Source organism: Lutra lutra, chromosome 17, assembly GCF_902655055.1.
Source record: "Lutra lutra chromosome 17, mLutLut1.2, whole genome shotgun sequence".
Taxonomy (NCBI): domain Eukaryota; kingdom Metazoa; phylum Chordata; class Mammalia; order Carnivora; family Mustelidae; genus Lutra; species Lutra lutra.
The window spans coordinates 13,832,856-13,860,169 of record NC_062294.1 but is presented as its reverse complement, the minus strand read 5'-3'; the positions used below and the strand labels follow the sequence as shown (position 1 = coordinate 13,860,169).

General features: G+C 40.5%; 1 protein-coding gene across 2 annotated transcripts in view; it reads left to right on the top strand.

Annotated features, from left to right (window-relative positions):
* Nucleotides 1-7,955: 7,955 nt before the first annotated feature.
* AP1G1 (adaptor related protein complex 1 subunit gamma 1) overlaps nt 7,956-27,314 on the top strand; it is an 82,802-nt gene continuing 63,443 nt past the window's right edge. For both annotated transcript variants that reach the window (XM_047710568.1, XM_047710566.1), the window contains exon 1: nt 7,956-8,085. The gene's annotated coding sequence lies outside the window, so the exon portion shown is untranslated. The remainder of the gene's footprint in view (nt 8,086-27,314) is intronic.

The window sequence follows — 27,314 nt, the reverse complement described above, 5'->3', positions numbered from 1 at the left end:
TCCCCCGTCTCTCTCTGCCTGCCTTCCTGCCTCTCTCTCTCTCTCTCTGTGTCAAATAAATAAATAAAATCTTTAAAAATAATAATAATAAAATAAATTAAAAAATCAGTTTGAGGGGCGCCTGGGTGGCTCAGTGGGTTAAGCCGCTGCCTTCGGCTCAGGTCATGATCCCAGGTCCTGGGTTCGAGCCCCACATCGGGCTTTCTGCTCAGCAGGGAGCCTGCTTCTCCTCTCTCTCTGCCTGCCTCTCTGCCTACTTGTGATTTCTCTCTGTCAAATAAATAAATAAAATCTTAAAAAAAAATCAGTTTGATCTTGAATGTTTCATTGAAGGATTTCCCCCTCCTCGTATAAAGCACGTTAATTCAAAGACTATGGGGTCAGAGGGAGGATCTTCCACATCCAAGGCCAGGGACTCACTTGCGCAGCAAGCGGGCTGCCTCTCCTGTGGAGTATAGCGCCTCACTCTGGCACCTGTTTGAGTTCTAGATCATCCTCTAGAATGTGTGAGCAGGTTGATGGAGGATTTTGGTGTTTCCTTAATGGGTACAAGGAAATTGCTGCATCAGCTGCTGTATATGTCTCAACACTTCTTGGACTTTCCAGGCTAATTTTATTTTATTTTTATCTTATTTAAAGTAGGCTCCATGCCCAGCATGGAGCCCGACCCAAAGGCTTGAACCCACAACCATGAGATCAAACCTGAGACCATGAGGTCAAGATCTGAGCTGAGATCAGGAGTCAGGTGCTCATTAAAAAAAAAAAAAAAAAGAAGTCAGATGCTCAATTGGCTGAGCCATCCAAGTACCCTTTCCCAGACTAATTTTAAAGCAAAATGTAGGTATCTGGGTGGCTCAGTCAGTTAAGTGTCTGCCTTCCGCTCAGGTCATGATCCTGGGGTTCTGGGATCAAGCCCAGCATTGGGCTCCTTGCTCAGTGGGATCCTGCTTCTCCTTCTCCCTGTCACTCCTCCTGCATGTACACTCTCTCTCTGTGTGTGTCAAATAAGTAAAATATGTATATATAAAAAAAAGCAAGTTGTTGATCTGCCTGATTTTAAAGGAGTAAGGATAAGGCTATGCACTTAAAGGAAAACAAAACCAATTTACCATGGAATCTTGTAGGCAAATGATGGTGCCCATATTAAGGAACTAAAAGTACTTGAGTAGGAAATGAGTCAGAAGCCCTGCTGTGTTTCTGGATAGTGCAACCCTTTCTGGTGGTCACAGTTTTGTCTTCCCTAAACTAAAGAATGGCACTATTTCCTCAGGTTGGGGTTTCAGTTGGTTGCAGTCATATCTGGTGAGAGTTTTCACTCCAGAGGTGCCAACATAATACAGAATCACTTAGGGATGCCGGGGTGGCTCAGAAAGTTAAGCGGCTACCTTCAGCTCAGGTCATGATCCCAGGGTCCTGGGATAGAGTCCTGCATTGGGTTACTTGCTCAGCGGGGAGCGGGCTTCTCTCTGCCTGCCACCCTGCCTGCTTGTGCGCGCTCTCTCTCTCTGACAAATAAATAAATAAAATCTTTAAAAAAAGATATAGAATCGTTTACAAGCCAAGTATAAGTATTCTACAAAAAAGAAAATATTGTGACATAAAACATCTCGAGTGGCACTGTGGACTGCCTTTTTAAAAAAAAATCTCTAAAGCAAAGAATTGGGTTGGCTGACCCTTGTATCCTATAGACTTTGAAGGAACATGTAGTAGATTTCCTGCTGGTTTTGGTAGGAGGTTAAAGAGCATATGGAGTTGGCTCTTAGAGTTTCAATTTTTACATCATTTCTAGCTCTTTTGTCACAACTGAAAAATTAATTCCTAAACCCTTTTCTCAAGCCAGGATAAATTGTGAGTAGGGACCATGCTTAAAAGAATTGTAAAAATGCTTTTTGTGAAAACATTACGTAAACAACAGAGGGACTAATTTCTCTCTGACTTTCAGGCTTATTTATAGATTTGGGTGACTCAAAAGAGTGGAGCTGCCTCACGTCACTGTCACTATATTTCCTACAGGGTTGTATCTCCTTCACTCTCTTTTCTTGGCTGAGGTCTCTGGCACGTGGAGAAGCAGGAAGGGTTCCTTGTGAAAGATGCTCACCACATTTCTGCGGGGAGAGCTTTCCCTATCTGCTGTAAAGATCATATGGCTTCAGCTGCTGATACTGAGTCATTTAAGAACCCCACTGCATCTAAGCCCAAAAAAAAAATATACCTCACCCCACCCCCCAGATACCAGAGATTCCAAATGACATGCCATGTCTTCCAAGACATTTCTTTCACTGTTCTGGTGCCCCATGATCTCTCATTTTTCTGCTTCTTTTGGGGTTAGGACTTATCTGCTAAGTGATAATATCATTGACATTTTTGTGTTAGAGGATTTTTAAAAAACCTAGCTTGCCTTAATGAGATTAAGGAAGGTATGACAGTCTCTTTTGAAATGTCCCTTACAGGGGCGCCTGTGTGGCTCAGCTGGTTAAGCATCTGCCTTTGGCTCAGATCATGATCCCAGGATTCTGGGATTGAGGCCCACATCAGTCTTCCTTCTCGGCAGGAGTGTCTGCTTCTTCCTCTGTGCCTTCCCCTGCTCGTGCTTGCTCTCTCTCTCTCTCTCTCTGAAAGAAATAGAAATCTTTAAAGAAAATTAAAAAAGAAAGAAAGAAAGAAATATCTCTTACAGATTCTGTGCACCCAGGGCAGTATGGTGTAGTGAAATATAAATCTTTAAAAAAATTTTTGGAAAAAAGAAAAATGTCTCTTACAGATTCTGCGCACCCAGGACAGTATGGTGTAGTGAAGAGACTCAGGCAGTCCATTTATTAAATGACTGCTATGTAGACTAAAAGAAATATACAGTTAGTTCTCACTTTTCAAAAGGTCACATTAGACCGCCTCACTTTTATGAATGACCTACATTAGTACCTGTTCTCGCTAACCAAAGGAAATCTGAAGATTTTCACTTCCACAAAAAAAAAAAAAAAAAAAAGTGAAAATGGCACTCAGTGTTTGTTTCGCAGGGAGCATTGAGGCAGCATGCACACGGAGCAGTGAGAGTGTCCCTGCCAAGTTTTTTCCCTGAGATCTATGCTAAAATTTAGGTAAGATTTTTCCTAGAAAGACCTTATATTTATTGAGCCCTTACTATATGCCTACCCCTGTTCTAAGTTCAAGTGTATCAGCTTATTTGATAATGACACCAGCTTTAAGATGCCAATGCTACTGGCTGTTATTAACTCCATTTTATAGATGGAGACACCGAGGTTCAGAAATCCTCAGAGATGTGAACTTGCTGTAGGTCACACAGTAAAGAGAAGAAGGGTGGTATTTCAAGCCCAAGCAGTCTAGCACTAGAAACCAACATTTTTAACTGCTACAGTATAATGCCTCTATGGTTTACAGGCTCCCGAGGAGCAAATGAATCAGTGCATATGAAAACACTTTTGTGAGTTGTGAGACACAATGCACTACTGTTACTTGTAGTGGACCATCAATAAATGGCTTAGCTGAATTGTTTGGTGGCACAAAAAGTATTTATACTTATATTGTAATGATCCTTGGTACTTTTCAAAGTGCTTTCACACATTTGATCTCTCAGGATAATAAGCCACTTTGAATCCATTTTGGAACAAGGCTGGTCATCAATACATGTGGGGCCGCTGAAGTTACAGGCCCAGAGATGGGGAAACACCTTGCTTACAGCAGGAAGTCAGTAACCCAGTCAGGACTGGCACGCGAATGATCCCACTCCTGGCTGATGCCTCTTTGGTTTTGTCCTTGGTTTTGTTGTTATTATTTGTTAAATTGAACATATGAGTTATTAGTAATAAACAGAACTATACAAATAATTATCCTTTCTCCCAGCTGTTTTTTCTTCCTACAGGTTTTGCTAATTCTTTCAAGATGTTGCTGTATAAAAACAAAAATCCCCTGGGGTGCCAGTCTGAAGAGCATATGACTCTTGATCTCAGGGTCCTGAGTTCCAGACCCACATTAGGTATAGAGTTTTACTAAAAAAAAAAAACTAAATAAACTTTAAAATAAATAGATAAAAACAAAGATCTCTTTTAGGATTTGGATTTGTACAACTGAATTATCTTTTTTTTTAAAAGATTATTTATTTATTTATTTGACAGACAGAGATCACAAGTAGGCAGAGAGGCAGAGAGAGAGAGGAAGGGAAGCAGGCTCCCCGCCAAGCAGAGAGCCCGATGCGGGGCTCGATCCCAGGACCCTGGGATCATGACCCGAGCCGAAGGCAGAGGCTTTTTTTTTTTTTTAAGATTTTATTTATTTATTTGATAGACAGAAATCACAAGTTGTCAGAGAGGCAGGCAGAGAGAGAGTGGGAAGCAGGCTGAAGGCAGAGGCTTCAACCCACTGAGCCACCCAGGCACCCCTGTACAACTGCATTATCTTATAAGAACTTTTTTCCAAAAGGCAAGTCTTTTTTCCCCCCAAAAGTACAGCATGCTCATTGCAAAACCAAAATGTAATAAAGTAAAAATCCTCTCTAATCCCACCATCCAAAGATAACCATTTTCACATTTTAGTTTTGTCCTTCAACTTTTTTCTGTGTACATACACACTTTCTACAATATTATTATATTATTATTACAATATAATAATATAATTATTATAATAATAATATTACAATATTATTATAATGCCATTTTGTAATGTTTTTTCTAATTTGTCATACCATGATAATAAAGATAAAACTAGAGGTTCAGTTTTATTGGCAGCATAGCATTCTGTTTTATTGATGTGCTGTAATTTATCTGAAACTGAGGATTATGCTTGACTAGACAGGGAGTAAGTCTTCCCAAACTTTAATGGCTAGCCACAGAAACCAAAGCTCTTAGGATAATGATGACCATGCTTTCTACTGGGTCAATTGCTTTTATTTTTTGTTGCATTGGAGGAGTTTGGTAATTATAAATATAAATAAAAAGATACACGGAGGGAGTTTACATTTTATACTGTCTGTCATGTTCTCTTTAATGCTCTGCCACTTGGCATGGTACTAGAAAAGTTCCTGCCTCTTTCTTAGGAGGATAGTTTAATTTTTCTTTTGTGGTTTGCAGTGGTAAACACTTAAATTCAAGCTCAAAGCAAATTTTTGTGATGTTGCAAACAAAATACCTTAACTGCTTTGTAACCTGCAAGGTTTTTTAAATTTTTATTTTTAAAAAGATTTTGTATATTTATTTGTCAGAGAGAGAGAGATAGCACACAAGTAGGGGGAGCGGCAGACAGATGGAGAAGGAGGCTGCCTGCCGAGCAAGGAGCCAGTTGCAGAACTCGATGCAGCGGACCCTGGGATTATGACCTGAGCCGAAGGCAGACGTTTAACCAACTGAGCCACCCAGGTACCCTCCACCCAAACTGTTCTTAACGTGATCATGCCCAGCTATACTTCAGAGGAATATTTGTAGTGACATCACCATGTTCTCTAGTTTTATGCTACTACTGAGTAGATGCATGATCCAAGGCTGCACTGTACAGTAGTGCTTTGGGGGTATGAGGCAACTGAATTCCATAAGCTTTCTGTTCCTCAGACCATTTGGACTGATTCTACCTTGAGTGTGGATGTGGGGGGTGGGTGGGTGTGTACTCTTTTCTAATTCAGAAGGTGGCACCATGTAGCAGAATCCCAATGTGGGAGGGGCTGGGAGGTCTTTGAGTAACACTTTCTGTGAGCCTCAGTCTCATTTTTTAAAAAAGATTTTATTTATTTGTCAGAGAGAGAGCGAGAGCGTGCACAAGCACAGGACAGAGGGATAAGCAGGCTCCCCGCTGAGCAAGGAGCCCTGGGGCTCTATCCTAGGCTCCTGGGATCATGACCTGAGCCAAAGGCACCTGCTTACCTGACTGAGCCACCCAGGCGCCTCTGTCTCGTTATTTGTAAAACTAAGTTACCTATGCTTGTCTAGTCTGATTTAGCGGGTTGGTGGGAGGGTCAAATTAGAAAACTAGGAAAATGCTTTTATAACCAATGTGGTATCAATACTTAATAATAAAACAATGGTAATTACTATTATCATGCCCCTGGGCTTTGTTTCCAGTCTCTTCGTAAGTCCTAGTATTTCAGGTGTGAAATTGTATAGATTGACCGCCTCGATTCAGTTTTTTTTTTTTTTAAAGATTTTATTTATTTGACACAGAGAGAGAAATCACAAGTAGGCAGAGAGACAGGCAGAGAGAGGAGGGGAAGCAGTCTTCCTGCCCAGCAGAGAGCCTGATGTGGGGCTTGATCCCAGGACCCTGAGATCACGACCCAAGCCAAAGGCAGAGGCTTAACCCACTGAGCCACCCAGGCTACGCCTCAGTTCAGTTTTTTTGTTTTGTTTTGTTTTTGACAGATAGAGATCACAGGTAGGCAGCGAGGCAGGCAGAGAGAGAGAGGAGGAAGCGGGCTCCCTGCCGAGCAGAGAGCCCGATGTCGGGCTCGATCCCAGCACCCTGGGATCATGACCTGAGCTGAAGGCAGAGGCTTCAGTTCAGTTTTTTTAAAAAAGATTTTATTTATATGAAAGAGAGAGAGGAAACAGGAGCAGTGGGGAAAGGCAAAGAAAGAAGAAAACTCGCCACTAAGGTGGGAGCCCTCGAAGGGCTGGATCCCAGGAACCCGGGATCATGATGGGAAGGCAGAGGCTTCACCCATTCAGTCACCCGGGAGCCCCTCCTCAATTCAATTTTTGGAAAATGTTTTGAAATCCCCAAATAAATGTACCTAAGGAAAAAAGCACAACCTCCTGTCTATAACAGGTCCTAAACTCAAGATGTATGGTTAGTACAGTTTTTTTTTAAATTTTATTTATTTGACAGACAAGAGATCACAAGTAGGCAGAGAGAGAGAGAGAGAGAGAGAGAGAGAGAGAGAGAGAGAGAGAGGAGGAAGCCAACTCCCCACTGAGCAGAGAGCCCGCATCAGGGATCATGACCTGAGCCGAAGGCATAGACTTTAACCCACTGAACCAGCCAGGCACCCTTGGTTAGTAGTTCTTTTTGGCATCCAGCCAGGTGTAGTACTTTATTCATTTTCAGGACTACTTTACTGCCAATCTACCTGAAGGACTTTAGTTTAGGTAGGTCACCTTTCCCTTAAATGGGCCAAGGTATCATGACCCTCTTTACTGTTCACTTGGAAAATATTTGAGTCAGGTGTTAGTAATTATTTATCAAGCCAGGAACTGTCTCGGTAGACTGTCTTTGGCTCAGGTCATTAGTTGTTGGAGAAATGGTCAGAAAGCCCACTCTGGAAGGGTTTTAACCCTCACTAGTCCAAATCCTTTGTTTTTACATATGAAGAAACTGAAGCACTGAGAGTTTAAATGACTTGTCCAATGCAGGAGGTTGAGCGATGGTACTGGAACTGGAATCCATTCTAATGTATCATTCTCTAATCTAATCTAGAGAATCCGAGACCACTTGGAGCATGTTCCCGAAGTTAACCTAGAGAGAAAGCTAAGGTCTCAAACACAATAGGAAATAGTTTGCAATAGGAAATAGTTTGGGATATTTGTGCATTAAGTCCCAGCGGCCACCTGCCTCGCCTCGCCCACTTCCTCAGCCACCTTGGTAGCCCCGCCCTCTTCAGGTGGCCCCGCCGCTTCCTGGTATGCCCAGCCTGCTCCTCCCCCACAAGCGGAACCAATATTCGGAGGCTTCCAGGGTCAGCCGGATCTTTCTCTCTCAGACTCTTCGCAGCGGTGACTCGGCAGCAGCGTCTCGCGTCATCAGTGACCGCCCCGTACCTTGCTACGCTTTGCGTCGCTCTGCCAGAAGCAGTCACCTCCTCCTTGGCAAATAGTCCTCGGCGGGGTCCGAGTTCTTGGATAATAGGAGAGGGGGGGCACAAGAAGTTGCAGCCAGAGAACACGGAATCGGCAAGAAGAGGAAGACAGGGACCACAGTTTCTGCTATACTGTGTGAAGTTAGTTAAAAACTTCCTCCTTCCTAAAAGGATCCTTCCGCCTGCAGTCGCGGTGGTGAGGCCGAGGGAGCCGCCATTTTGGATGTTCGGTTCCTGCTGCCACTGCTGCCGCCGCCCCCGGAGCTGCTGGTTTCATTCGAGGTTTCGGGCCGGTGAGTGTCACTCGCGGCGCTAAGAACATATTGCTTCTTTTGCCCCATGCCTGCCGGCAGCGCTCGGCCGGAAGCTTTCTGTCAGTACCAGAGGTCCGGTCCTGGGCTTTGGGGGGTGAGAAGAGAGGACAGAGGCTAGCCCAGGAGGGGCCCGGAGCCCCAGGGGCTGCTCCGACTTCTTGAGGGCCAACCCGAGGCCTCGGACAAGGAGGCTCCGCGCGCCGCTGTCTTCTGTGCTGTGGCCTTGCCCGGCCGGTGCGGGCCTCCTTTGGACCCATTGACTTTCTCGGGCTTCGATCCTCTTTTGAGGGCTCATTCAGGGAGCTTGGGGTTAGCGGGGCGGGTCCCACCGGGCGGGTCCCACCCCCGCGTGTCTTCTCTGAGCCACGTATCAGCGTTCTTGTATATTGTACTCGGGTCATGTCTTTCGTAGAACTCTCTTTAGCTCCTCATAATGCTCAATTAATCGCTGTCTGCTCTGCAGTGCCGTCCTCTCAGAACCGGACATTGCCCTCGCCTCTCTCTACCCTTCCAACCAACTTCTTTCCCAATTTTTAGGGTCCCTCCCCCACTCCCTAACTCAGCTGCGAGTGCCCTGCTTACCCTTCTCTCAAACTCTTGATCTTGCGGACGGCAGTTTCTAATAATTCTCCCTATTTTCTTGACTGTCTGGAAGAGTCGGGACGATTGGTTATGTTTCCCTGTTAGGGTTTGATGAAGGAGAGCCATTGAACCACTCGCTTAGAGTATACTTCAGCAGTAAATGTTTGGAAAGCTGATTAAATGGCTTTGGGGAAGGGTGTAGGGAGGAGACTGTCAAATGTTTTCTCATTTGTGAATTCTCTCCTTGTGCTGAAGACTTGGCTTTTTGATGCTTATTGACACTTATGTATTTGTCTTGGTGTTATATATCCCTGGGCATGAAAATTGCCCGAGAAGGATCTTAATCCGACGTCGGCAGAAAGGGAAGTTAACTTTTTTGGCTGTTGTAAGGATTAGTTTAACAGAGGAGAGGAGTGAAGATTTCTTAGTGATTTTAACTTGCAGGTTATGATCTTTGCTGACTGATTCTGAAAAATACTTAAGTTGACTGTGTGTTGAATTTTTTGGGGGGGGGTTAGTTGAATTTTGAATATTCACTTCTGCTGTTCTCCCATAATACTTGTCAGACTATATACCTTAAGTTTTGGTTTAAAAATATAGCCTCTCCAGGTATCTATAATCTCACCACTTTTATGCTGTTCTTAAAGTATGTTTGCATTATGGCATGCTTGAATAAAAAGTATTTCACAGTAATTCACTGATTATTTCCTACATTTCAAGTTAGGCGAGTGTGATTGAATCGCCTCTATTTCATCTCAGCTTGGGTTTTTAAACCTGCTGAAGAGAGCTTATTTGAGATTACAGCCTAGTGACAGTTGAAATTTAAATTTGTAACTTAATGGACTCCTGTAGGGGGATGAAGAGGAAAGTGAAAAAAAAATGTATAACTTGAACTTGGATCAAACCTTTTAATACTGCTAATCCATGTCTAAGTGCATTATTCTTATCACCATGTAGATAAATTCCTGTACTGGTCATATGATGTCTCAGTTGGAGACTGAATGTTTTCATTGTAAATAGTGTTCTTGTTATTTAAAGAGACTTTTCAAAATTATGTTAGTGTTTCTGTATTTACTCTCAGGATAGGGAGTTTCTCTTTTGGATAAAGGAACTATCACACCTATGAACATCTATGGAATGCTTATTCATTTAATAAATATCCCTTTGTAATTTTTACTGAAATGTTCCATTTCTGAGTTACATTTTTTAAAACAAGGTTATTGGAAGAGCTATCGGGTAGATGTTACTTAACTCTGTTCATTTCGTGGTATAATATATTGATAGTCAAACATTATTCATTCTTAGGTGGTTTGCATTCATTTGGCAAGTGTCCTTTTGCCTTACAAATTATAACCAAAATGCTGTTTAGTGCACTGTTGATTGATCACATATTTGAATGTCCAGTTTGTCTAGGGTTGTAGGATTATACTTGAAAGAAACATTATTGTTAAGGAAACTTCAGTTCATTTTCTTTTGGGAGCAATTTCTTGTTCCTTGATCCGTTTCACTTTTACCAGTTCTAGATTTGAACTAAACGTGAATTTTAGTTTATTTTTTTAGTGAACTCTACCCCTGACTTGGGGGTCGACCTCAAAAACCCTGAGATCAAGAGTTGAATGCTCTACCAACTGAGCCAGCCAGGTGCCCCTTGATATTAGAGTGAAACTATAAAGTACAAAAATTGTCAGCAATACCTTGGTGATAATCTGCCCCCTGTTTATTTTAAAACGTAGTCTTGAAATTAGTGATGTGCAAAAACAAAAGTCCAAGTTTTTTATGATTTATTTATTTGGGAGAGAGAGTGAGAGAGCATGCACACAAGAAAAGCTCGAGAGCAGGTGGAAGGGGCAGAGGGAGAGTGAGTCTCAGTGAGTCTCTGCACTGCGTGTGGAGCCCGTCTTGGGGATCCATCTCACCATCTTGAGATCACAGCCTGAGCTGAAACCAAGAGTTGGATCTTAAGCCAGCTGTGCCTCCCAGGCACCCCCAGGTTTTTTGTGATTTATTTTTATTATTTTTTTTTAGAGATTTTACTTATTTATTTGAGAGAGTGTGCACAAGTGAGGGAGCAGAAGGTGAGGGAGATGCAGACTCCCCACGAGCAGGGAGCCCGATGTGGCAATCTGTCTCAGGATCCTGGGATCATGATCTGAGCTAAAGGCGCCCATTAACTGACTGAGCCACCCAGGTGACCCCAGGTTTTTTTGTGATTTATTAAAAGTCTATACGTATTGAAAAAGTTGAGTATTTCCCAAAGATTATTTTTAATTAAAAAAAATGTATTAGGAAACTACGTACCAAAACAGATTTTCGAAATGCCTAATCCCCTTATTTGCATTTGATGAGGATTTAAAAATTTTGTGTATAAAGCAGGACTTAATTGAAAGCAAAACTTTAAAGCTCTTAGATTTAGCTTCAGAGAATATAAAACTTTTACACCTTTCTATAAACTGGAACTACTTGTTTAGCTATATTTGGTCCTTAAAATTCATTCATTCTCCGCTTTATCAGTTGTTGTGAGTTCTTGATTTTGGCGTCTTCATCCCTCTGTTACTTTTACTCAGTTCCTTTCTTGCAGGATTAGGTTTAAAGTAACAACTAATTTTAAAATTAAGAGAACATATAGATTTATTTAGGCTCTCATATTTCTGGGCATATAGGTTTTTTTAAAGTTGTATCTTGGGGCGCATGGGTGGTTCAGGGGGTTAAGTCTCTGCCTTTGGCTCAGGTCATGATCTCGGTCCTGGGATCGAGCCCTCTGTCAGGCTCTCTGCTCAGCGGGGAGCCTGCTTCCCCCTTTCTCTCTCTGCCTGCCTCTCTGCCTACTTGTGATCTCTGTCCATCAAATAAATAAATAAAATCTTAAAAAAAAAATAAAGTATCTTTGTCAGAAAGTATTAGGATTTTTCCATTTGCCTTTTTGTATAGAAAATATTGTATCTGTGAAGACATTCATTTCTATCTTGAAAATATACATAAGGTTTTTTTGTTTGTTTTTTGGGTTGGGGTTTTTTTTTTTTTTTTTCCCTCCTTCACTGAAGGAGTAACAACACAGTTTGGCATGGAGGAATAATTTAATTTGGCATGAGTCTTGGTTACCAGAACATCTCTTGTCAAAGTTTGAAGCGTCTAGAAGTGAAAAAAACCCTCACACTTGCCAGACTTGTTGAGTCAGCATTAACTAACACTTTTGTATAAAAAGGGCAAGGTGTAAGATACTGTGATTGAAATGAGAAATTATTTTTCATTAGGTACTTGAAAGTTTTGTTTTGTTTCATTTTTTGGCTTGCTTAGACAATTGGAGAGAGAAAGTTGAGTTATAAATGTTGTCAGTGAAAAATAGGTTTCAAAAGAAAAAAAGTAATTGTCTTTTAAAAGATGATGAAAACATACGTGACCTTTGCACTTTATAAAAAAATAAAGACATCTTAAAGGCAAGTGGTTTTTACCTCCTTTCTCTGTTGTTGCAGTGCAGCAATCACAGTGTAACCTGATAGGCAGTTGCGTCGCTCACGCATCTGTCTTGTGTTTTACTGAGCACCCTAGGCTTTTCAGCTTGTTTGGCCTTGCGGTTCATGTTACGGGTTTTGGGGAAGAGCAAATATGAGAAAGACATGATTTTAGATCTTTGGGATTGTAAAATGTTTGCACTCCCCTCACAAACCTTTGGTTTAAAAATGAGACTGATTAGAATAGATGATGTACACTATTGGGTTAAAAGATCTAACTTTAGTAAATAGTCATATAGTTGTACAACTCAAAAGGAGTTCCATTAGTGTTTTTACAGCTCATTTTAGTGAAGCTGTTTACTAAATGTCACTGTTGGGAAATTATCCCATTTGAAGCTGAAGAAAAGGAAGGGAAGTTAATTTTTAAAAATGCCTTTTTTTTTTTTTAATAAACTTTTTTTTTTTTTAAAGATTTTATTTATTTGACCGAGAGAGATCACAAGCAGGCAGAGAGGCAAGCAGAGAGAGAGAGAGAGGAGGAAGCAGGCTCCCCGCGGCCGGGAAAGCCCGATGCAGGACTTGATCCCAGGACCCTGAGATCATGACCTGAGCCGAAGGCAGAGGCTCAACCACTGAGCCACCCAGGTGCCCTTAAAAATGCCTTTTTAAAGTCTGCACAAAGGATTTGGTTCCCTTCCCACTTTTTGATATTTTTGAAAATGTGATCCTTTTAAAATATGGTGAAAAGAGGGGTGCCTGGCTCGCTCAGTTGTTAAGCATCTGCCTTTGGCTCAGGTCATGATCCCAAGGTCCTGAGATCGAGCCCCACATCGGGCTCCTTGCTCAGCAAAGAGCCTGCTTCTCCCTCTCTCATGCCCCCTGCTTGTGTTCCCTCTCTAGCTGTCTCTCTTTGTCAAATAAACAAATATATTTTTAAAAAATACGGTGAAAACATTGGTTTGAGAATAATATTTTTGTAGATAGTAGGTTTTGGGTATGATTTATTGAAGGTAAGCTGTTGTGAGAAGAGCTTCTTTTTCTGATAGCACTTTGGATACGTGATGTTTTTTAAATATGTGTTTGTCTCTACCAGTGAAAGTTGGGCTTTACGTTTTCCTTAGAAACATTCCGTGATGAAAGTTAGTAAATGGTGTCGACTATTTAAGAAAGTAGAATTAGGGAAGTAGTTTACTAGCAATTAGTTGTATTATTTTTATTTACACATACTGAACTTCATTTATTTCTAAACTTTTTTTTTTTTTAAGATTTTATTTATTATTTATTTGACAGAGAGAGATCACAAGCAGGCAGAGAGGCAGGCAGAGAGACAGGAGGAAGCAGGCTCCCCGCTGAGCAGAGAGCCCGATGTGGGACTCGATCCCAGGACTCCGAGATCATGACCTGAGCCGAAGGCAGCGGCTTAACCCACTGAGCCACCCAGGCGCCCTATTTTTAAACTTTTAAATGTAAGCGCTGTTACACCCAAGGTGAGGCTTAAATTCAGCGACTCCAAGATCAAGAGTTGCATGGTGTATGGACAGAGCCAGCCAGTTGCCCCTACACACACAACTTTTTTTTTTTTTTTTAAAATACTGTTCCTCTAATATTTTATGTTCTTTCATTTTCTTTGTACCTGTTCTACCTATACCTGGAATGCTTTTCTTTTTTCCCTTTTACCTAGTGAATGTGTTCTTCCTTCCTCTCTACCCCCAGGCAAAGGGGTGTAGCACTTTCTTTAAAGTCCTTCAACTGTCTAACTTTCCTTGAGTTTTCAGAGGACAAGAACTATCTAATTTATGACATCCATAGTACATAGCACAGTGACTGGCCCCTAGTAGCTACTCCATGGAATAGATGTTATGAATGAAAATAATATGGAAAAATAATATGGAAAAATAATATGAAAAAATCATATACTCAGATATATGGTAACTGGTTGATGCCAGAGCCAAAAGCAGTCAGGGTCCTGAGTTATGAGAAGCTACTGCAGGTCATTTACTTATGACCTGTAGAGTTGATGTCAGTGAAGTTTATTTTCAGATTTAGAAAACATATATGAAACCTCATATCTGTGTCCTTGACAATATTATTTAAATGTTTAATTTTGAAATTGGCATTGTTCTTTTTTCTTTGTGATTTACTCAAACTCTTTTGCAAAAGTTTCAAGTGGCAGCAAAGAATCCCACACTTCCCCATCTTCTTTCTTTTGAATACTTAATATGTAACTCATTTTGCTAAGAAAGCTGATAGTAAGTTGAGAATGTCAGTCTCCCCCTCCCCCCAGTGGAAATATGTCGATGCAGTTCAATGAATTGTTTCTGATTCTCTTCTGTTTGAATAATATACTTTTATAGTGCTAAGAGTTTTTTAAATCTATCCTTTTAATTTACAAAATAATAGGTTTCCATTATGATAAATGAAAAAATCTAAAAACATATTTAAAGTTATTAATTTCCCTCAGTCTCTTCATTGTTATTACCCAGCTATTTTATCAGGTTATGGGTGTTCTTCAGTATTTCTCTCCATGCTTGGTCAGGTGTTGTATATAGTAACCTAAATGTGCACATTTATAAGGATGCTTTATTTTTACAAATGGGACATCATATTTATTATATTACCCTGTAACAAGTTTTTCTTAACACATCCTGGTTAGTAAATATAATTCAGTTTTGTTTTTTAAACATCCCTGTTACGTCTCATAACATAACTTACTCAAGTTTTTTTTTTTTTTTTAAAGATTTATTTATTTTTATAAAGATAGAGTGTGTGGGGAGTGGGATGGGGGAGAGGAGGGGCAGGGAGAGAGAATCCTTAAGCAGACTCCCAGCTGAGCGTGGAGCCCCGTGTCAGTCTCAGGACCCTGAGATCATGATCTGAGCTGAAATAAAGGGTCAGATCCTTAACCTGCTGAGCCACTTAGGTGCCCCTATTCAGCGATTTTCTTAAGGACATTTAGGTGGTTTCTAGATTTTGTTAATACAAGCTATGTATTTGTAAACATCCTTGTACCTGTCACCTTATTTGCTGCAACTTTTATTTCTGCAGAATAGATTCTCCAAGATGGGATTTCTGGGTTAAAGGGAATATTCTTTAAATGTTTTTATTGTCAGATTATTCTCTAAGTAGGTTGTCATTTCTACCTCCACTAGCAGTGGGTTTTCTGTAGCATCACATCCTTAGATGTAAATAATTTAATTTTTACTCGTCTGCCAGATGATGAATCTTCTTTCAGTTTGTCTCAGTTTTCCTGGCCATTATTAGAGCTAGCCTCTGTTGATATGTTTTTTTGTTTGTTTGTTTGTTTTAATTTGACAGAGAGATCACAAGCAGGCAGAGAGGCAGGCAGAGAGAGAGGAGGAAGCAGGCTCCCGGAGAGAGCAGAGAGCCCGATGCGGGGCTCGATCCCAGGACTCTGAGATCATGACCTGAGCCGAAGGCAGCGGCTTAACCCACTGAGCCACCCAGGCGCCCCTTGTTTGTTTTTTCTGTTTGAATTTCCTTTGTTGAGAATTTTCTGTTCATGTCCTTGGTTCATTTTTCTTTTAAGTTGTTTTTCCTCCCTTTTTTTTTTTTTTAAAGATTTTTTATTTATTTGACAGAGAGAGATCACAAGTAGACGGAGAGGCAGGCAGAGAGAGAGAGAGAGAGAGGGAAGCAGGCTCCCTGCCGAGCAGAGAGCCCAACTCGGGACTCCATCCCAGGACCCTGAGATCATGACCTGAGCCGAAGGCAGCGGCTTAACCCACTGAGCCACCCAGGCGCCCCCCCCCCTTTTTTTTTAATCTTGTAGGAATATCTTATGATATATTAATTCTTTGTTGTATGACACATGTATTTATTCATCTGGAATTAACTTTTTTTTAAAATTTATTCATTTGACAGTGGGAGAGGGAGAAGCCGGCTCCCCACTGACCAGGGAGCCCAGTATGGGACTCGATCCCAGGACCCTGGGATCATGACCCGAGCCAAAGGCAGATACCCAACTGACTGAGCCACCCAGGCGCCCCTGGAATTAACCTTTATAGGATAAGAAGCAGTGGGTCTTATATGGTTTTCCTTTGTATAGAGAGCTGGCTACATGAGGATTAAACTGTCTTTTTTTTTTTTTTTTTAAAGATTTTATTTATTTATTTGACAGAAATCACAAGTAAGCAGAGAGGCAGGCAGAGAGAGAGGAGGAAGCAGGCTCCCTGCTGAGCAGTAAGCCCGATGTGGGGCTCGAACCCAGGACCTGGGATCATGACCTGAGCTGAAGGCAGCGGCTTAACCCACTGAGCCACCCAGGCGCCCCTAAACTGTCTTTCTCAGTGAATTGAAAGCCATCTTTAAAAAAAAGAGAGAGAGAGAGATTTTATTTATTTGAGTGAGAGAGAGTGAGAGCATGCCCAATTAGGAGGAGGGGCAGCAGGAGAGGGACAGATTCCCCACTGAGCAGGGAACCTGAAATGGGGCTCTGTCCCAGGACCTTGAGATCATGATCTGAGCCAAAGGCAGGCACTTAACCAACTGAGCCACCCAGGCGCCCCAGTTAAATGCCATCTTATATGTTATGTTCCCATATATGTTTGCTCTATTTCTGGTTCTTTTTTTCTCTTTACTGTTATTTTACTTTTTGAGTGTAATAGTTTTATAAAAAGTTACCCTCTGTTAAGAAAAGCTCCTCTTGGGGCAATTGAGTAGCACAGTTGGTTAAGCTAAGTTTTGGACTCTTGGTTTCGGCTCCGGTCATGATCTCAGGGTCATGAGATCAAGCCCCGCATCAGGCTCTGTGCTTAGTGTGGCGTCTGCTTGAGATTCTCTCTCTCCCTCTTTTTCTACCCTTCCCGCTTGTGCGCTCTCTGTCTCTAAAATAAATAAATCTTAAGGGGAAAAAAGAAAGAAAAACTCCTTTCACTGTACTTTTTCATTTTCTTAACTATTCTTGAACATTTATTTTTACATCTATTGACAGAAAATAATTCTGTTGGGTTCAGTAAACCTCACAAAAAGCCCACTGTTTGGAATTGCAGTATATTCACATATTAATCCTGAGAGGACTGACATTTTTAATGACCAAAATTTTTCCTTATGATGAATTTCCATTGTTCAAGTCCTGTTTCAGTTTTAGGTTCTTCAGTAAAGGTTTCATAGATTTGACAGTCTTCTTCGTGTAGTTCTTTGCATTTCTTGCTAAATTTGATCCTGGGCATTTTATAGTTTTTGATACTATTGTTAATGGGACTTTTCCTTGTCTGCTTCTTTTTTTCTTTCTTTCTCTCTCTCTCTCTTTTTTTTTTTTTCAAGAGAGGGAGAGAATCTTAACATGGACTCCAGGCCCAGTGCAGAGCCTGACATAGGGCTCGATCTCATGACGCTGAGATTATGATCTGATCTGTAATTAGTAGTTGGATGCTTAACTGACTGAGCTACCCAGGCACCCCTTCCCCCATCTATTTCTTTCTTTTTCTTTTCTTTTTTTAAGATTTTACTTATTTATTTGACAGAGCAATAGAGTGAGAGCACAAGTAAGCAGAGTGACAGGCAGAGGGAGAGAGAGAGAAGCAGGCTCTGCTGAGCAGGGAGCCCGATATAGGGCTTGATCCCAGTACCCTGGAATTGTGACCTGATCTGAAGGCAGCTGCTTAACCAACTGAGCGACCAGGCGCGCCCCCCCCTCCAATCTATTTCTAACTAGTGTCAGAAACATGGGTTAAAAATGAATCTTTAATTTCCTGTGGACTAGATCTCCCTCCCCTCCTTTCTTGGTATCCAGAATTAACAGAAATTGGGTTTGTGAAGAATATTTAGGGAAACTTTATTATTTTAGTATGAAATCACTTTCTAGTGATTAGAAATAAACTTTCTAATGTTCTCCTGTAGAAAATGCCTTTAGGTAAACGTGACTATGCCCTTCCAGGATGAATACTAATACTGTCTTCTTATTTTGAAAGTTCACAGTTTTCCTGATTTTTATTATTTTGAATTTTTGAAGCAAGATTTATTGCTGAAATAATCATTTATTATTTATAAGATAGCAGAAAATAGGGGTGCCTGGGCGGCTCAGTGGGTTAGGCCTCTGCCTTTGGTTTGGGTCATGATCTCAGGGTCCTAGGATCTGGCTCTTTGTTCGGTGGGGAGCCTGCTGCCCCCTCTCTCTCTGCCTGCCTCAGCCTACTTGTGATCTCTGTCAAATAAATAAATAAAATCTTAAAAAAAGTAAAAGCAGAAAATACAGAGAAGTTAAAAAGGCATCTATATTTATACAAAGCACAGATAGTCTATCTCTAACATTTATTGTACCCTTTGGGGCATAGCTTTAAAAAAACAAAATTTTTGTTTTGGGAATTTTGTTACAATTCTTGATATTTGTGGGCGCTTTAGAATTTTTTTTTTGTGCCAATTTTAGGGTTGAGAGTAGAAAATTGCTTTTCTTTCTTTTTTTTTTAAAGATTTTATTTATTTATTTGACAGAGATCACAAGTAGGCGGGGGGGGGGGGGGTAGGGAAGCAGGCTCCCTGACGATCAGAGAGCTCAATATGGGGCTCAATCCTAGGACCCTGGGATCATGACCGGAGCCGAAGGCAGAGGCTTTAACCCACTGAGCCACCCAGGCACCCCATTTGGCCTTTTAAAAAAAAGATTTGTTTCTTTGTTTAGAGAGCAAAAGAGTGCTGGAGGGGCAGAGGAAGAGAGACTTCTCAAGTGTACTCCCTCCTGAGTGTGGAGCCTGATGTGGGGCTCGATCCCAGGAGCCTGATGTGGGGCTCGATCCCAGGACCCTGAGATCATAAGCTGAGCCACAATTAAGAATTCGCCACCTAACCGACTGAGACACCCAGGTGCCCCTTATTTGGACTTTATATTCATGCATCTTATGCAATTAAATTGTCCAGGAGGCATATTTGCATTTATATACATCTATTAAATTCTCAGTTTCAGTGAATTTTGATTGGATAATTTAAAAAGAAGATTCCTGGGGCGCCTGGGTGGCTCAGTGGGTTAAGCCGCTGCCTTCGGCTCAGGTCATGATCTCAGGGTCCTGGGATCGAGTCCCGCATCGGGCTCTCTGCTCAGCAGGGAGCCTGCTTCTCTCTCTCTCTCTCTCTCTCTCTCTCTCTCTTTCTGCCTGCCTCTCTGTCTACTTGTGATCTCTCTGTCAAATAAACAAATAAAATCTTTAAAAAAAAATAAAAAGAAGATTCCTGTAATTTGTCATTTTAGGCAGAATTGAGCTTAGGACTTCTTAGAGGAATGCCAGCTGGCTGCCTAGACAGAGTGTGGTGGTATATTGATGTGGTCACACATTTCACAGTCTATTCCTTAGCCTCGAAGATGGAAAAACTCCATTTTAGTATTTATTTTGGGGGTGATTTAGCCTAATCAGACTCATTGATGTGAGTTAGAATAAGTGTTGTAATTCACAAGGGGCTGTGCTTTTTATCCTTAATTACCTGTGATTTCCAGGGCTCCCCTTTCCTTATGTGTAGGAATTTGGGAGACAAGCTACTTGGAAAGATGATTGATAGTTACAAAGTTGCATTATGAGCCTGAAGCCAGAGCATATAAAGTTGAATGGTCTTGAATGTTTCATTATTCTTGGCCCCTGTGAAACCCAATGAAAGAACTATCCCTGTCCCACATGGTGTTTACCTTTGCAGTGACCAAAATACTTATCCCCAGATACAGTCTCTCTTGTTCAAATAGTGATGTACTAACATTGCTTTTCCTTTTTCTTCACTCTGTAAAACATTTCCCTTCTATAAGCAGCACACTTCTCATACAGGGGAGATAGATGTGCATTGCTTCCCCCTCCCTGCCCCCAGTACTCAGAGGAATCCGCTGAAACATAAAAAGGTGAAAAGATCTGGCTCTCTGGTCAGCAGGAAGCCTGCTTCCTCCTCTCTCTCTCTCTGCCTGCCTCTCTGCCTACTTGTAATCTCTGTCTGTCAAATAAATAAATAAATAAAATCTTAAAAAAAAAAGGTGAAAAGAACCCAGCTAAGTCAGAGTAATGACAGTTGCTCTCTATAAGATATATTGGAAAGTTAAAGTCTGATCAAAGCTTAATACTGTTGATCAGTTTGGTGTAAGCTTTCTTACTAGTTTGGTCAGTGTTTTCTAAGTTGTAAATGCATTAACCAATTCAGATATCATATACAATAAAAAATTTGAAATAAGGCTTTTCTGTGGAGCATAATCTAAATATACATATAAATATATGTGGAAAGGGGCCCCTGGGTGGCTCAGTCAGTTAAGCCAACAGCTCTTGATTTCGGCCCAGGTTATGATCTCAGGGTCATGGGATCAAGCTCTGCACCAGACTGTGTGCTCAGTCTGCTTGTTCCTCTCCCCGTCTCTCATATAAATAAATAAATAAAACCTTTAAAAAAATAAAAGTATTGTTATTAATTTGAAAAAAAAATGGCCATGTGGCAAATGTGGGTGAGAGAGCACAGTAACTTCTTCTGTAGGGTTTTGCCTAGTGTTAACTTAGGTCCCTTGAGTGTTCTTAGCCATACTTAAATCTGTGACTGGATGTTATAGGGTAATCACTGGCAAAATTAATTGAAATCTAATTTCTTGAATCTTTTCTCATTGTTAAGCAAGAAAGACTTCATGTACAGATTTTGTGTTGGTTAGAAAAGGAGGTAATTTTAATATTGAGAAATTGCTTTTAATTTAGGATTTTTTTTTTTTTTTTTTAAGATTAGAGCTCACATAGCTTCACGTTTGGGGAAAGAAGGACACCATACAGCAGGAGCCCCAGCTATTTGGTTATATGTTCTTAACTGGGCTGACAGTGGTTCTGAGCTTAAAGCCAGGTAGTATGAGCTGAGAAGTAGAAAAAGAAAGTTAACTGAGAGGGTAGAATAGAGGACTGCATTGAGTCCTGATGCCTTCCCTCCCGTTGCTGTTGGTAAGTAGCCAGCACACCTTTACTTTGTTTGCTTTGGAAAGGACAAGTGCATTTTCTTTATTCAAGACTCTTCTAGCATTTAGGATTCATTTAAATACAGTGTTTCTCAAGTTCCTACCCTTAGGTAAGGGGAATACAGGGATGAATAAGACTCCCCAGGATCTGGCCTTTAGGAGCTTATATTTGTGTGGGAATAATACACATTTCAAAGAAAAAAGGTAATCATGGTCTAAGGTTATTAGTATTGCAGTATGAGGAAAATTTTTATCAATTAAAGAGATTTGTGTGGTGCATGGGTGGCTTAGTAGGTTGGTCATGGGTGTCTGCCTTGAGCTTGGGTTGTGGTCCCGCTCTCCTGGGATTGAGCCCTGTGTCCTACAACTGTGTGTGTGCGCATTTTCTCTCTCTCTCTTTCTGTCTCCCTCAAATAAATAAAATCTTTTTTTAAAAATAGAGATTTGTGGAGAGTTTGGAAAATAACCATTTTCTCCATTTTGGAATAAAGTTTAGGAGAATTGGAACATATACAGTCTTTTTTTTTTTTTTTTTTTTGTCTTTTGTGTTTTTTTCCCCTATAGTAAGCATTCACGATTTTGGTTATTTTTTGGCTATATAAAGTAATTAATTTAGCTTAAGTTCCAAAACCTAATTTTGTTTACATTTGGATAGAAACATTTGAAATTAAATTCTCACTTGCTTATGTTCTCTTTATTTTTCAATGTTTTTTATTTTTTATTTTATTTTTTTGAGAGAGAGAGTGTGTGTAGGTTGGGTAAAGGGAGAGGGGCAGAAGGTGAGGGAGACCGAGAATCCCAAGCAGGTTTCATGCTCTGTGTTGAAGCAGGGCTCAATCTCATGATCCTCTCATGACCTGAATCAGAATCAAGAGTTGGATTCTTAGGGGCATCTAGGTGGCTCAGTCAGTGAAGTGGCTGCCTTCGGTTCAGGTCAAAATCCCTGTGTCCTGGAATCGAACCCCACATTGGGCTTCCTGCTTAGTAGGGAGTCTGCTTCTCCCTTTCTCTCTGCTGCTCCCCCTGCTTGTGCTCTCTTGCTGTCTCTCTCTCTTTCAAATAAAATCTTTTAGAAAAAGAAGAAAAAAGTTGAACGCTTAACTGACTGAGCCACCCAAGAACTCCTCAATGTTATTTAACAAATAGCCATTAACGAAATAAATACATTTATCCACAATCTCTGTATTTTAACAAGTTAGAATTTTAATTTTTCTGTGTTCCTTTCTCATCTTTGCCCTAGTAAGTATTTTAGGACAAAAAAGGACATTTTATTTTTACAAAATGTACCCACTATGTAAATATAAAACAGATGGACACATAGGCATTGAATACAACTATTGAAATACTAAATGTAGGGCTCAGTCAGTTGGGCGGCTGCCTTCCACTCAGGTTGTGATGCCAGGGTCCTGGGATCGAGTCCTGCATCTGTCTCCCTGCTTGGTGGGGGGTCTGCTTCTCCCTCTCTCTCTGACTGCTGATCTGCCTATTTGTGCTCTCTCTCTGTCAAATAAATAAAATCTTTAAAAAAATACTAAATGTAATGGACAGAAACAATTATAGTGGTAGGCTTTATGGTTTTTTTTTTCCCCCCAAAGATTTTATTTATTTATTTGACAGAAAGAATGAGAGAGAGCATGTGAGGGGAGAAGCAGACTCCCTGTGGAACTGGGAGCACGATGCGGGACTTGATCCAGGACTCCGGGATTATGACCTGAGCCAAAGGCAGTCGCTTAATTAACTGAGCTACCCAGGCACCCAGACTCTGTTTTTTAATTAAAATTCTTTTAAAAAAATTTATTTGCTTGTCCTAGAAAGGACAAGCAAGGGGGTTGGCAGAGGGAAAGGGAGAAGCAGGCTCCCCACTGAACGAAGAGCCTGATGTGGAACTCGATCCTAGGACCCTGGAATCATAACCTGAGCTGAAGGCAGCCACTTAACTGACTGAGCCACTATGGTGCCCCATAAACTTTTTTTTTTTTTAAGATTTTATTTACTTACTAGAGAGGGAGAGGGGGAGAACATGGCAGGGGGAAGGGAAGGGGCAGAGGGAGAGGGACAAACAGAATCCCCACTGAGCAGGGAGCCCAGTGCAGGGCTCAACCCAGGACACTGAGATCATGACCCAAGACAAAGGCCGACACATAAGTGCCTGAGCCACCCACAAACCCCTTAATTAAAATAAAAAAAGATTCTGTTTATTTATTTGAGAGAAATTGTGAGCGGGGTGGGGATGGGGCAAGAGGGAGAGGGCAAAGCAGTGTCCCTGCTGAGCAGAGAGCCTGTTGAGAGGCTTGATCCCAGGACCATGACTAGAGCTGAAGGAAGATGTTTGACTGACTGAACCACTCAGGCACTCCTGTAGTGGTAGACTTCATATCTTTCTCAGTCTTGGATGGGTCAAGTCGTTAAATTAATAAGAACAGACAGTGTCTGAACTATATAATTTTTAGAAATTGTTCCACAGGTATAATTTTTTTCATGTGATTGTCATCTTAGTTTTAAAAAACAGCTTTATTGAGGTATATCAATATTTAATGTCTGTAATTGGATTATAAATGCATTATGGATTGAAATATAAATTTCATAATACACATAAATGCACTAATGTACATATTTAATTTATATAATTTGATGTTAGGATAAAATTTTATATTAAGGTTTTTCTGTCCTCTGCATTTAATGCTAAATGTTGATGTTATTATTACCATTTCTTGATAAATTAGGGTCTTACTATAAAAACCAATTACAATACTCTTTGTTATTTAATACTCTTAAGACTTTAGGGAGACTTGAATGCTTTTTGCCAGTATACTAAATAGGCTCAGATTACTATGTTGTGTGTGTGTATTTAAGATAAAGACTTTAATTTTTGATTTGTAAAAAATGATAAATTAAGGTAATTATTATGGAACTCAAAGGCAGAGATTTGCAAGTGATTAGATCTTTTCCTTTTGATTAATCATGGAAAATTTTTATAGGATAAAAATCTATGATTTATTTATTTATTTTTTTAAAGATTTTGTTTATTTATTTGACAGACAAAGATCACAAGTAGGCAGAGAGGCAGACAGAGAGAGGGGAAAGGAAGCAGGCTCCCCGCTGAGCAGAGAGCCCGAAGCAGGACTCGATCCCAGAACCCTGGGATCATGACCTGAGCCGAAGGCAGTGGCTTAACCCACTGAGCCACCCAGGCGCCCCTAAAAATCTATGATTTAAAAGGCACAAACTTTTTAAAAATTATGATAAGAATGCAAGCCGATTTCTACTCTTGACAAATTTTCAGTTGTATAATACGGTATTGTTATCTGTAGGCACAGTTTGTATAGCAAATCTGTAGAGTTTATTAATCTTGCTGCTGTGATGTTTGGATACTTGTTTCTGCTAAATATAGGTTTTGTTTGCATTTGCTGCTGCTGCTACTGTTTCTTCCCTTACTGTTAGATGACACTTCGGCGACCATCAGTGTTCTTCCCTTAAACAGCCTCTATCTCCTGGTTCCCACTCTCCTCTGTTTCCTCTCTAGTTTTCTAATTTGTAAATTAGAGCCTGCAAATAGAATAAAGTAGATGTTCTACTATATTGATGTGATACTCTTCTGTATTGCTCCATGAGGTTATAAGATGTGTTTTGAGTTATGTCCTGTTTAGCTGAGTCATCACTATACACCATATTCATCCTTTATTTTTAAAAACAGGATAGTTTGTCGTTATTACTAATAATAGATGTTTAAGCTACTGTATTTTAAGGAATCTTGTGGTTTTGAGTATTTTGAAAGGCAAGTAAAAATTCTTAAAAAGTAAAAAAATCCTCAACATTATATTAAGAGCCAGCCAGTAGGTTGTGTTTTCCAGTTTATGAGGTCTACAATAGTCACTACATAGATTAGATGTATTTGAATTTAACTTTTATTTATTTTATTTTTTAAAAGATTTTTATTTAATTATTTGTCGGAGAGAGGGGGAGCAAGTGAGCGTGCATGCACAAGCAGGGGGAGCAACAGGCAGAAGGAGAGGCAGGCTCTCTGCTGAGCAAGGAGCTGGATGTGGGACTGCATCCCAGGACCCTGGATCTCAGGACTCAGGACTGGATCATGACTGAGCTGAAGGCAGACACTTAACCGACTGAGCAACCCCAGGCGCCCCTGAATTTAATCTTCTAATACGAAATATTTCGGACATAAAATATTTGGAGGATAAGGATAAATATTCATTTACCCACTACCTACTCTCAGGAATAAAACACCAGTATAGCTGAAGTCTCCTGTGTGTTACTCTGTTCCTCATCATATTCCCGTTTCCAGATGTGCCATTTTTTGGTCTGTGTTTCATGTGCATGTTCTTATTCTTACTGCAGTTTTGTATCTCTAAAGAATAGGTTCTTTATACATTTTAAATCTTTATAAAATATTAGTACTATATCTTTCTCTACCTTATTTTTGCTCAGAATTAATTTATTCAAGGATAGTGTATAGAACCAGCCATTATGTCCAGCAGTTGTTTAGTGCATACTATGTGTGTGGCACTGTGCTAAGAATTTTAAATGTATTCTCATTTAATTCTTGTAACAGTCCTTTGAGGTGGGTACTCTCCCCATTTTACAGATGAGGAAATGAAAGCTCTGGGATGTTAAGTCATTTGCTCAGGACACACAGTTGGCAAGTGGTAGAACTGGGATTCAAACTCAGGTGATTGCACTCCACGGTCATCATTTTATTTATTTATTTATTTATTTATTATTATTTTAAATATTTTATTTATTTAATTGACAGAGATCACAGGTAGGCAGAGAGGCAGGCAGAGAGAGAGAGAGAGAGGAGGAAGCAGGCTCCCTGCCGAGCAGAGAGCCCGACGTGGGGCTGGATCCCAGGACCCTGGGATCATGACCTGAGCTGAAGGCAGAGGCTTTAACCCACTGAGCCACCCAGGCGCCCCACGGTCATCATTTTAAACAATGATTAGGGTCATTGGATTCTGAAATTAAACAAAAACAAAAGCACAAGGGTTCTTCTTAATTCTTTTGGTGTTAAAATCTGATGTGACCAGACAGGAGGCTGTAGTATTTATTTTTTCTCATTTGGTGTGAATATTCATTTTTGTTGCTGCAGAAATATTGTTTGATAATGGAACTGCTGTCCCAGACATACTAGGCGAGTAATGACCTATAATATATGCACTGCATTACCTTTCTAAAATTCAGAAAATTCTAAGTTTTGTTCTTAAAGGTTTTGGATGAGAAATTGTGGATTGGTACTGTGCTGTAGATCGCTTTCTGCACGGAATTTTGGAGTTGCTGGTTTAATCAAGAGGACACTTAATTTTGCAAAAGAAAAATTTTCTAAATATATTGAATTAGTTTGGTCATGACACACTTTAGCTTACCATAATTATAATTTTCTGTTCTGTCACTGGTCAGCCGAAACAGATCTTGCTGATTTTTTATATTGCTGGAATTGTAAAAATCTGTTTTCCTCACTAAACTTTTGAATTCTTAAGGTTAGAGATCATGACCTTGGCTGTTGCCAGCATTTATCGCAATGCCTGACAGAGAAGGCTCAGCAAATATTTGTTGAATGAGTGGTTGGCAACTTTTTGGTATAACGTGTTTCCCTATTTCTTAGATCATCTGTGGGATAGTGTGACAAATTGAATAAGGAGGGAAAAAGAAGAGATGCATGAAGCTAACTTCTGATTCCATATTTTTTTTTTTTAAGATTTTGTTTATTTATTTGACAGAGATCACAATTAGGCAGAGAGGCAGGCAGAGAGAGAGGAAGGGAAGCAGGCTCCCTGCTGAGCAGAGAGCCCGATGGGGTGGCGGGGGATGATTGATCCCAGGATGCTGGTATCATGACCTGAGCTGAAGGCAGAGGCTTTAACCCACTGAGCCACCCAGGCGCCCCATGATTCCATATTTTTTTACATTCTCCCTGCCTCCTTTGAAATGGATATAAATGATATCATTTATGATATTGTTTTCTCTGTCAACTGTAGTTAATGGGTCCTGAAGTGTTAAATTTTTTTTATTTTCTTTTTAAAATTTATTTATTTTTTATTTATTTATTTTTAATTTTTTAAATTTTTATTAAAAAAAATTTTTTTTTAAGATTTTATTTACTTATTTGACAGACAGAGATCACAAATAGGCAGAGAGGCAGGCAGAGAGAGAGAGGAGAAAGCAGGCTCCCCGCAGAGCAGAGAGCCCGATGCGGGGCTCGATCCCAGGACCCTGGGATCATGACCTGAGCCGAAGGCAGAGGCTTTAACCCA